Consider the following 7,046-nt stretch of genomic DNA (forward strand, 5'->3'; position numbering starts at 1 on the left):
ATTCAAAATAAGATTGAGACAAAATTTGAAAAATAATTAAATTCTAACTTACAAGCAATTGATGTTTTTTTCGACAATAATTAAAATGAATCTATCGCGTAATAATGTTAACAAGAGTACGATCGGGACGATGGATACACGCGATGGCACATCGAGTGTAATCGGAAGGAAAAGATTTTCTTAAATTATCTAGCTGCAAATAGTTACGGATACGGTAACAGAAGCCGTTTCGCGAAATTGTATTCCTCTCGATAGGGACGTGACATTTCCGGTTTCACCTGAGCGAGTTCGTATCGGGTGACCAATCGGCTGCCGCTTGCAAGATGTTGCGACGCCCGAGGGTCCCGAGAATTGACCTGCGACCCATCCTCCTTGCCTCCTGCTGTCTTGTCTTCGAGCTGATAGCTCGAACGACCATACCAGATTTGAGATTGAAGAATGTAACAATTGTGCTCTTTCTAATATACATAACATTCGAGACAAAAGACTTCTAGCATACTTTTTTTTTCTTATTACACGTACATAATTAACTTACAAGAGAAGTGCATGTAAAATAATGTCTTCATGCAGTAATTACACAATCAAGGTAGTGCCTCGCGTCAAGTTCACGCGCAACAAAGTCGCGCTCGAACTAAAGTGTGAAGTCACGTGACTTTAGACACGTATTGTTTTTCTTCTCTTTCCTGTCACATGACTTTACTCTAGTCACGTTTTCAAAAGCACGTGACTAAGGTAAAGGCACGTGATATTAGTTACTTACAAAAAAGTAAAAAATTTCTGTTTTATTATTTTATTTGTTTTCCTATTTTTAATTTTTTAATTTCGTTATTTCTCTCTCTCTCTCTCTCTCTTTCTTTCTCTCTTTCTTTCGGGTTATTTCTACAGAAATACAGAGTTGATTTATCGATACTTATATTGTTACGTTTAAATTTTTCTTTCTTTATGCACTTCAGAAAGTATACAATATGATGCGCTATTGAACGGATTCTCGCTGTTATTCCATTAGATATGTTGCACCCCACAGGTGCAACCTATATTCTTGACGTTATTTGCATGGCGACGTGATAAAATCTCGCTCGCATGTGCCAGGATATACAGGAAACCCGAGTAGATCCCTCGCGCCACTTGATAGTATCAATTCGTCGTTAACAAGTCTATTCGCGACGTTCTGTCGTACCGCAACCGACGACCGTACATTTACTTTTGTTTTGCGCTTAAAGTAGATGACACGTGACAATAACACAATGTTCTTCGATAATTTTTGAATTTTGGGAGAAAAATTCATAAAAAACAATTTCTTAAGTTCTAGCAAAAGCGCCAGAATAATATTTAACCCGGGAAAAAAATACGCCATTATGTTTTGAAGTAATTATTAGGCTCTTCACATAATCCGCATTACGCGCAAATTTTCTCTTCCCTGTCTAACATCGCTTTTCAATTTTTTTTCTTTGCGCATTTCCAACGCGCATTGTAAGAGTCGCTTTATTATTTTCTATTATGATCCCGTGGTGCGCGTAGGGTTCGCGGTTACGCGGCTCACGGAAAGCGGTTGCGCGAAGCTGTACCTGCTCACCTTCCTCCGAGTGCAGGTGCAGTCCATATTTACCGTGTTATTTACAATTTACGCGGTGGAAGCGATAAGATCGCGCGCATCCCGGGACGGGAAACGAACGTGTCAATATTGAAAATACGAAACGATATTTTATTACGCTTCTTCGGGGGATTATACACACATACTTTCGCTCGTTCGTGCGCGCCTACACCCTCTGCTTTATCTTTCATCTTTTCGATCTTCCTGTCGAAGAACTCTCTCTATCTCGTGAAAACATTCAAAACTTTGTAACATTCCAGCTCTTTTACACGTAATGCACACACGGTTGGAAAATACGATTAGAAAAAGGTTTTAGGAAAAGATGTGCGTTAATTTGCGTTTATCTCCAAAAGTGGAAGAGAGAGGATTTCGTTAAGAGAGAGAGAGAGAGGTTTCTACTACGCGCGCTTTCTGTTTTCCCCGACGGTGTTTACCCTCGCTCTTTGGTCGAACGGTTTGCGTTATCATTCGCGTAATTATCGTAAAATATCGACGCTTAATTCCCGATTCGCGCGCTTTTAACGCGCCGATAACGACGGCTTAAAGCGATCTTACCTGCGCGGTCCTGGTGATAGTCGCGCCGCGTTACAGTATTACACTCGCACTTAATGCGGCCGCGTTATCGTTAAATGCTTACTTAAGGATGACTGCTTAAAGATTATTGCGAACGCATTAATGCGGGAATTAATAGGTCGCGGCAATTTGTTCTGGGAATCGATGATGTTTTGTCGCGCTGTGTTATTATTGGCACACGTGACGATAGAATGCAATCTGACGCATTTTAGCGATACACTTATCGATTCGGTAGTTCAAGTTTATTTTTGTGTAGTCGCAATAAAGTTTTAACAATCAGATCGGATGATTGGTTGGTTAGATCCGGTTCGTGTGATATTTCTCAATTAATGAGCTTTCGGATAATTGTCGCAAAAATAACGCGGCGCGAACACGTGCTCGCCAACGTCATTGTGTAATTAATGTATATCGCAACGCTGCTTGCGTCGCTCTTCCCTTTTTAAAACGAGCAATGACTCGTTAAAAAGGACTAATTACCGCACCGGCTAACGACATTATTAGCTGTAAACGACATTAATATTTATTAACTGTCAATTTATCACAATGCAAAATGGCTGATAATATCCTCCCTCGTAAACCATTTTAATTATTGCGTTAAACACGTGAGTTCGATTTTTCGAAATATTCTCCTTGTTGGTCATTTTTGGTTCCGTATTTCTGATTTTTTGCGCGACTTTTTCTTCTCTACGTACATGTGTGTATTGACTTCTGACGATTACAACACACATCATTACCTTTACAAATCAAGCCAGTTCCGATCAGATTCGCGCCGGATGTGCAACAGGTGAAATTGCACGTCGAGAAAATTGCCGATCGTCGATCTCGCTTTTTTTCTCGATTAGATTCTTTTCCTCCTTTCTAAATCCGCTTTGTATGTCTTGTCTTTAAATGGCGATTTGTTAATTTTCTTCGAGCAACTTCTTGAAAAAGAGAATTGAATATTTCTGATATTGTGTATATTCGATTCTCTCGTGTCACTTTGATTACACGGAGCGCAATTTCCGCGTGTCCCATTATACCGCTATGTATATCGAAAATTAATATCTCGGCGTAAGCAACCATTCGTCGCTATCTCGCGAATCACGTTCGGTTCGCGCACACAAAATATCGGGGCAATTATTAAGAAACGATCAGCCTTAACACGCGGAGGTCGTGCTCCCGGCACGAACGTGATTTAATATACATTTTGCCAGTCCGGATCGTGAGCACCACGCCCGTCTTAACGGCGGCACACGCCAGCCCTGACCTTTTCCATCTCCTTCCTCGCTCGTTCTTCGTAAGATCAAGAGATTGCGGTGGCTTCCAGCCGTGATCGGCGCGAATGATGCCTTTATACGGCGGACACGGGTTTTTGGCTTGCGCCATTTTGGACCAGGCCAACCTCTTCTCGTAGGAATTAATTAAAAATAACGTGCTTCTCTTAAACCGAAAGAGAAAGAGAGACGAGACGTTTCTTGTGGTCTTGTCTGGTACGCTTCGGAAGAGCTTAATCTCGTCGTAACGAGTCACGCTCTCGTACGTATTTTTTTTTTTTATCGACCAATTTAATTATAATAATCACTCCGCGCGATACATCATTCTCGTTTATCGGCTTATTTGGCGAAATTTTTCCGATACACAATGTAATTATCGTGTAACATTGTTGAGAGTAAATTTTCTATCATGAGGCAATAATAAAAGAAATATAATTCTTGTTGCGGCAATCTGTCGCTAAAAATAATGAATTTTAAAACGCGAGTGAATGTAATGTATAAGATATATTGGAAAATTACGCGAGTGTAGTTTACCGCAAAAGAAATGCAAAGTTGATGAGACAAAAAAAAAATGCACAGGCACAAAACTATGTATATAAACCGCGGCAAGAAACTGGATTAAGGCCGGAATAAATCACTCGTTATACGAGGCAACAGTTGTTGCGACATGTAGTTCCGCATCTGTTGTATAATAATCTGCGCCTGCGCTCACAGGTGACAGATTTACTACGAGAGAAGATTTTCTATTAAACACGCATGCGCGACTATATTAAGTTGGATATAATTTGTAAAAGATAGATGGCCATATTTAATTATAAATTTTAATTTAATTTGTTTTTACCAAACAAATAAAATAGCGAGCGAGAAAAGTGTTACAGCTATTCGCCAGGTGTTGATTACAGCGCGCGTTCATTAACGGTTTACTATTCATCTCGTTACGTTCGTTAAATCGTCTGTAAATTATTCGAATTTTCTCTTTGATGGGAACCAAGCCGCGATCAGTTCCCACAATAAACTCGCCACCCTCCGCGGTTGTCGTTTTCATCATCCCCAATTCATCTATCTCGTCGACAAGTGGTCATACTCGATCGATAGTAATACGACTGCAACTCGTTCCCGTGTATTTGCGCTCGCATGTAGACACCAGGACGCGGTCACGTATTACACATATCAATTTTAAAATGTGTGTCGTGTATAATGCACAGAGTACTCGACGTCTAATGTTTACGGTCGAGAAGTTTTCAAGTTACGAGGTAAAAAATTTTTCGAGAGTTCTTCTGAAGCAGTCTGATTACAGTTTCTAAACAGCCCTCGACGAGTTCTGGCGGAAAAGTCGTGACTTGAAGCGTTCTAATTTTTAGATAAAAAGTGTCATTTTATTTTAGGTTTTTTAAAAATTTAATTAAAGATGAGATTATTTTTCAACCTACATCAGCGTTTTGCTCGTGAAATAATAAGTTAGAAAGTTATTGCATCTTCAAAATCAATGTAAAAAATTCTTTAATTTTTAATCGATTATTTATTAGTTTTTTTTTTAATCTCCTAAGACGTCGATCAATCAATTGACAACAAATTCATGTTGAATAAGCAAAAGTTTTTCTTTTCTTAATTAATCATGAATAATTCAGGCTTTCTACAATTTCGCAGAAGCGCGCGAGAACTCTAATCTATGAAAATTTACTTATCGGGGGGTGACTTTATCCACTCCCCTTTTTTTCGAGTCGAGAGGCATACGCGTGTCGCTGCACGTGTGCGAGCGCTTCCGGGGGAGCCCGCTAACTTTTTAAAAGCTGCATGCGTGTGCGGCGAGCGCGCGTACGGGGGTCTCGCGAGTTCCCACGGCGGATGTGCACCGAGGTACATGCACACACACACACACACACACACACACACACACACACACATATCCGCGGGAAGCTACGGCATATACGGGTGTCGTCGTCGTTAACAGAACCATTCGGTCACATGCCGTGGGGTTGCCGACCCAGCCAGTGGGCTGGTTCTTCACGCCCTCGTGCACACACGCCGCCGCCGCCGTCGACGCTCTGACTTATGCCGTTCCAGGTGCAGGTGGTCGAGACGAAGGGCAAAGAGAGCTCGTACATATACCATATATACGTATATACAATATGTAAAATCTCGCGCAGATATTCCCGCACTGCGTCATTCGGGAGAATCGCGCGATAATGACTCGCTCGTATCTCCTCACCGCGAACGTTTGCTTCAGTGAACTGAATTCTGTGCATCAATTAAATGAAGAGAGAAAAAAAAATCGCGGTTGTGTGCGGCGAGACGAGATGAGGCGAGAAAAATTGATGAAAACGAAACAACGTTGAGAAATGCGGAATAAATAATTGAACCAGGTCTTGCGCGCGCGGGGAGACTTGGCAAGAGCGCGTACACACAAACAATGAGCGTGCTTGTCACAAGAAATTGTGTATTGTTATGCACTTTCCGCTACACTTGGCGCGAGGTAAAACCTCGCCGTAATTCTTGGTGTTGCGTTTTTTTTTTTTTTTTGCAAAGCGTACGCATTTCTACGAGCAATGAGGCGTTGCCGCGGATTGCCGACAAAAAATTCCGAGACTGTGTGTGTGTGTGTTTTTTTTTTATTCCAACGATGTTTATCCACGCACGATCGGATTCCGCGGTTTTACGGCAAAACCGAGACACCGCGTCTTGAAACAGTATCCGTTTTATGCACGACCGGGTGCAATCACGCTCGAAAAAGAAAGTAATTCGGTCGATTTCGCGCATCCGGTCTTGACGAGCCTCTCTTTATCCTGCGAATATATATTGTTTGTTTAATTCGCAACAAAATTGCGAGCGAAACGCGCGATTCGTTAAAGTTAGCTAATCCCGACATGAATTTCGCCGGGATTCGAAATGAACCCGATACGCCTTTTATTCGTGCGTGTTCGCGCGGAGATAATTGTGAAAATATGCAAATGCAATCGCGTACGCGCAAAAGCAAATTATTTGATCTCGAAACTTTCACAACACAAAACAAGTCGTGATTTATTGCGGGACAGAGTATTTCCGAACAATCGTTTAAGCCCTTCAAGTCCATTGAGGGGAATCATTAATATCTATCGATACTCGAATGTTATTAATGATATGAGCGCTGTGGCGTTACTCTTAATAGAAATCATATATATCATACATCCAATCGTATATTCAGAGAACAGATCTGATGCTTCGTCGATCTGCGCGAGAAACAATTTATCACTCGAGATTCGTCGAATATATTCGAATCGCCCGATCACAGGACTCTCTCATTTACAATCAAATTGTTACTTTGACCAGAGAGCGAGCGCGGTTGTGGATACTCGCGCATATGTGCGCGATATATTTACCGAGAGTTATATTTAATTACAAAAGCACCGTGTGCGGAGGCGAACCGGATGAACCGATAAGAGATTTATTCACGCCCACGGCGCGTGCAAACTACCGACGCTGTTATTATCGATTTTCAAACAGGAGACGAGAATTTTTGCGTAGATACCCTTGTAGGAATTGACGAACGGCCCAGTATTGGGTCAATATCGGCAAACGAGGCTCGATATTGGTACGACAGTAGTAGCCAGTACTGGGCGAATATGCTTAATGATTAGATCGAGCCAACGCTG

The 7,046-nt window shown here is 41.6% G+C and overlaps 1 protein-coding gene across 1 annotated transcript in view; it reads left to right on the plus strand.

Moving 5' to 3' along the window:
• Window positions 1-7,046, plus strand: part of LOC109851939 (fringe glycosyltransferase) — a 73,347-nt gene that overhangs the window by 22,311 nt on the left and 43,990 nt on the right. The window lies entirely within an intron of this gene.

The sequence above is a fragment of the Pseudomyrmex gracilis genome, unplaced genomic scaffold (genome assembly GCF_002006095.1).
Source record: "Pseudomyrmex gracilis isolate BER0280 unplaced genomic scaffold, ASM200609v1 scaffold_22, whole genome shotgun sequence".
Taxonomy (NCBI): Eukaryota; Metazoa; Arthropoda; class Insecta; order Hymenoptera; family Formicidae; genus Pseudomyrmex; species Pseudomyrmex gracilis.